The following is a 5,411-nucleotide window of genomic DNA, read 5'->3' as shown; positions in this document are numbered from 1 at the left end:
GCTCTTTAAATATTCAAAGCAAATCAGGGAAAGTGTGCATGGACCAAAGAAAGAAAAGCAATTCTGTTCCTGAAAGTTAGAAAAAGGTCACCTTGACTTCCTGAGTGGGAAAATTCTGGGCATGCTAATTGGTACATGATGGAGAAACACCAACAAAAGAGTGCTGGTGAAGGGGCAGGGTCTTTCTCCTTCCATCCAGCTGCTCAGTACCTTGTTGTATTTATAGAGCCTGAGGCCAGGAGAAAGGCACCAAATTTCCTGGGAAGGAGAAAATACAGTTATTTTTATTATTTGCAATTTAAATGCCCTCTTGCATCATTATTAGCAATAAAGATCTTAAAGCTAAATATTTTTTATTCCCAATTAGAGCAAAAAAGCAAATTATTCACCTTTGAACTTAGCCCTTTTTCCTGTTGCAAATCATCTTTGAAAAGAGTGCAAATTTTCCAAATTTGTTCACTATTCAAAACTGATCAATGAAAGTTTTACACAAACAAATTTCAACCTATGGATTGCTCAGAAACTTGATTATGAGTATTTGAGCTGTTTGACTGGTAACTTATGGCATGAGCACTCTTGGCATTAAAATATATGCACAAGGCTAGCTTTCCGTGTGCGTTCTTGCAAAGAAAAAGAAGCTGCATGAGAGAATGATCATGGAAGACAGAAGTGTTGTGAATGCCAGCGAAGCAATATCCACCCAGTTACAAGCCCAGTGAGCTGTAATTCCAGACAGCCATTTTAAAAGAAGCTGTTCTCATTCCCACTAACAGGAGTTTTGTCATTGACTTCAATGGGACCAGGATTTCACCCTGAGACAGGGGCGGCTCTATGTATTTTGCTGCCCCAAGCATGGCAGTCAGGCGGCTTTCGGCAGCACGCCTGTGGGAGGTCCGCTGGTAACGCGGATTCGGCGTACCCGCCACCGAATTGCCGCCGAAACTGCGGGACCGACGGACCTCCCACAGGCATGCCACCGAAGGCAGCCTAACTGCTGCCCTCACAGCGACTGGCAGGCCGCCCCCCACGGCTTGCCACCCCAGGCACGCGCTTGGTGCGCTGGTGCCTGGAGCCGCCCCTGCCCTGAGAGTACAGGTGGGCAGAGAGAGAAACTATCTGCAGCAGCCCACTGGGCTAGGAAATCTAGAGGATTGTTGGCTGAGTCCAGGAGAAGTCTAATAAAGTGCAGCTCACTCCTAATGCAGAGGTACTGTTCTCTTGGTTATAACGTTCATGCACCCTGCTTATTGCAGAACAGAAGGTTCTCTTTTGTTTATTGTGCAGTATATAATCCTGCCTGGCTCTGGTTTAAGAAAGGAGGTATGATCTGCCATTATCATGGATTATCAGGTTGTCTCCAGAGCAGGTAGCAGACAGGAGTGCTACTATGATGTGTTTTGCATTTCAATGAGCAGTCTGCACAGAGAGCTTTAAACTCAACTGTTTATCAGATCTGGGCAGAAGCAGCTCTTTGCTGAAGCATCCTTCCAAGATGCCCTGCGGCATTAAGTGAAGAAAAGTCTGCTCCAGCCACAACAAGGTCAGGGCAGTCAAGCACAGAAATTCCAGAGGGCCTTAACTGTAAGCGACATGGCACCACTGGGAGAGTGATTAGAGATGGAGGGTTTTAGAAAAACTTGCTTAAAAATACTGTTTCTTGATAGTTATATAGGTTTACAACTGTATAAAGTGGAAGGGTTGGATTAGTGCTTTAAACATCAAAACTGAAATACACACATGCCCTCAGAGCTCAGACACCAGATATCATCCTAAGAACCCAGTCCAACTCCCTCGGAAAAATTCCCAGAGACTTCACTGGGAGTGGGACCCAACCCTACATGCCTAAATAAAGACAAAGAGAGAGATTAAATGCACAGCGAGAATAACATTGCCTCTCACGGGAAATGAATTGAGTTCCATGCAGGATGCAGTAGTGAAGTCATTAAATGGGCTTCTGTCCTGAAAGGAACACAGTGAGAGATCCCCTTCTCTCAGAAAGTGTTTCAATTTATTCTTGCTTTGAGTAGTCCCAGAGATGACTCTCAATGAAAGACTTGAGGGAAATATTTTCCAGCTTGTTTACTTCATGAGTTTGGCAGTGCTTTGTGTAGAAACAGTTTCACTCTTTCCTCTGGATAGTCAGCAAGGCCTTGTAATGGGGTCTACAAACTCCATACTAAGCAGAGGTGGGGGAGGGGAGCCTTTCCTGCCTACCAGCAAGCAGCTTACCCACACCCCCACACAGCTGCCAGTCATGGAGGCAGACACCATAGCAGCAACCAATAGGGTAAACGAGGCCTGCTATAAAAAGAGAGAGCTAAGTGAAGATGAGGGAGGTAGAAAGGCCTGGGACAATGAAGGGGCGACACCCCTGCATGAGGCTGCCTCCAGAAACACAGCCAAAGAGACTGAAGGAGATGGCTAGGCCTAACTAGAGGCCAGGGACCAAGAACTGTCCCGACCCAGGCATAGGCGCTGACTTCTGGCGCCGGTGGGTGCTCGACCTCCCTCAGCTCCTGCCCTCTTCTGCCCCCATTCCAACCCCTTCCCCAAAGTCCATGCCCCAACTCCACCCCCTCCCGGCCCCTATTCGATTCCTTCCCCAAATCCCGGCCCCGTCTATTGCCTGCCTCCTCCCCTGAGCATGCCACGCTCTCGTTCCTCCCCACTCCTTCCCAGAACATGCTACAGCTGTTTGGCGGCGGCAAGCGCTGGGAGGGAGAGAGGGAGGAAGGAAGGAACAGAGACGCGGCATGCTCAGGGGAGGAGGTGGAGGTGAGGCAGGAGGGACGGGGCAGGGAGCTTGGCTGCCGATGGGTGCAGAGCACCCACTAATTTTTCCTTGTGGGTGCTCCAGCCAAGGATCGGAGACAGTTGATTTCAAGGGGACAGTTAATTTCTTAGGCTTCTAAATACCTTTGGATCTAGGCCTAAGGCCCTGATCCTGGATTAAGATCCACTGATGGGACACCTGCAGTTGTGCAGAGTACCCCGGCATTTGATGGGTGCAGGCATCATATCCCAGTGCACAAGAGAGGCCTTACTCAGATTACTTGATCTTTCACACAGCAGCGGACGAGAGACAAAAATTTGCAAAATAGGGAAACTTGATTGTAAAATGGCCAAAACTGACACTGGGATAAGAGTGGGCATGGTGCCTGAAACTACTTTAAAATCATTTTGGGGATTGTCTAGATTTCTAGTTGACACTGCCCCATCATCTTATTGGTTTGATTTCATGCAGCACTTCAGAATGCAGCTCCCCTCCTCCCAATCAATTTCATGCTCAGTGTCAGAATGAGCAGGTGAGCAGCAGAGAGTTACTTATAGCAGGAGGCTTTGATCCTTTTGCAAGGGAGATACAACAGAATGTGTTAGAGTACATCTACAGTAGAAATGCTACAGTTGTACAGGTTCTTCCATTGCTGTAGTAAATCCACCTCTCTGAGAGGCAGCAGCTAGGTTGACAGAAGAATTCTTCTATCAACCTAGCACTGTCTACACTGGGGGCTGAAGTTGGCTTAACTACATCTCTCAGGAGTATGAATTTTTCACACCTCTGAGTGACATAGCTAGGTCAATCTAAGTTTTAGGTGTAGACCGGCCCTAACTCTCATTTCCCTCAATCTCATCAGTTTATTTACAGCCAGGGCTGGTGCAACCACTAGGCGAACTAGGCGGTCGCCTACGGCGCCAAGTGATTGGGGGCGTGCAAGATTTTTCCTCCCTCCCGTCCCTTCCCCCACACAGAGTGCGGTGTGATGGATTGGGCGCCTGGCCTGATTTAGCCGCTCCCATAGGTCTCCAGCAGGCAGAGTCCCTCCCCTACTCCCCCCCTCCCCTTGCCTCAGTGTCGCGTCGCCAGCACGCTGCGGGGGAGGGGCTGTGTGCTCCGCAGCCTGTTTGTTTTGGCTCCACGTGGAGCCAGTGGCTGGAGCGGCATGGTGGTAAGGGGAGTCCCAGGGGGACTGTCAGGGGGCGGGGGGAGGGTTGGATGGGTCGGGAATTCAGGGGGAGTCTCTCAGGGGGCGGGGAGTGGTTGGATGGGGCGTGCGAGTTCCGGGGGTCTGTCTGGGGCCGGAGGTGTAGATAAGGGTTGGGGCAGCTAGGGGACAGGTAGGGGGTAGGGTCCTATGGGGGAACATAGGGTGGGGCGGTCTCAGGAGGGGGCAGTCAGGGGACAAGGAGCAGGGAGGCTTAGGTAGGGGGTCCAGTCCTGGGGGGCAGGGGTCCCAGGAGGGGGCAGCCAGGGGACAAGGAGCGGGGGGGGGGTTAGGTATTCTGAGCGGGGCGGGAAGTGGGAGGGAGTGGATGTGGGTGGGGCTCTCCCCCCCCCATCCTCTTTTTTTATTGTTGAAATATGATAACCCTAAAAAAGCGGTGCCCTGGCTTGGCAGGGAGGAGCTGCCTTCCGGAGGCACCGGAGAGCCAGAGAGTTGGCTTGTGGGGGTGGCGAGCCCCAGCCATGGAGGAACCGGTGAGGCACAGGGGGGGCAGCAGCCCTGTAAAAGCAGCGGCACTGCTAGCGGGGAGCAGCTGCGCCCTCTGCCCCTCCTGCCCAGGCTGCAGCCCGGCGCGCCCCCCCCCCCCCCGCCCCACCAGGGGCTCCTGCAGGGTGCAGCAGTTGCATGTGGTCGGTGGCCCCCGTGCGTCCCCTGGCTTCCCCCTCGCCGTGCTCGGGCTCTGCAGCTCCAGGCATGTGAGCTACCGGGGCGCAGGGCCCTGAGCCTACTCTGGGAGGGGCAGCGGCAGCGGCAGCTCACACTCCCGGGAGCCGCAGAGCCCAAGCGTGGCAGGGGGGAACCGGGAGGCGCATGGGGGCTGCCACCCACATGCATCCACTGCAGGAACCCCGCGGGGGGGGGGGGGGGGGCGCCAAGTTGGTTGCAGCACGGAGCAGGCTCAGAGCCCTGAGCCCCGGCGATGGCTCACATGCCTGGGAGCCGCAGAGCCCGAGCACGGTGAGGGGACAGCTGGGGGGCGCATGGGGAGCCTGCATCTGCTGCAGCCTGTAGGAGCCCCCGGGGGGGGGGGCCGGCTGCAGCCTGGGCAGGAGGGGTGGGGGGCGCGGCTGCTCCCCGCTAGCCGCGCCACCGCTTTTGCAAGGCTGCTGCCCTTCTGCGCCACGCCGGCTCCTCCATGGCTGGGGCTTGCCGCCCCTGCAAGCCGATGCTCTGGCTTCCCTGCTGAACTGCTGCAGTGGCCCAAGCCCGGCAAAGCCAGTGAGTGGACTTGGGGCGGGGACCACCGGGGTGGGGTGGGCTCGTGGGGGAGCTGTGCACCTTCCAGGGGAGTTCAGGGGGTGGGGAGGGGGGAACCTGGTCTGGGGAGCAGCCCCTGGGCAGGCTGGCCCCTGGGGTCTATAAAGGCTCATTGGGATTTGCCTCTCAATGAACCGAGGTGCGGGGGGT

Source organism: Chrysemys picta, chromosome 10 (genome assembly GCF_011386835.1).
Source record: "Chrysemys picta bellii isolate R12L10 chromosome 10, ASM1138683v2, whole genome shotgun sequence".
In the NCBI taxonomy this organism is placed as follows: domain Eukaryota; kingdom Metazoa; phylum Chordata; order Testudines; family Emydidae; genus Chrysemys; species Chrysemys picta.
The sequence above is the reverse complement of the archived record's forward strand: the minus strand, read 5'-3'. Positions refer to the sequence as shown.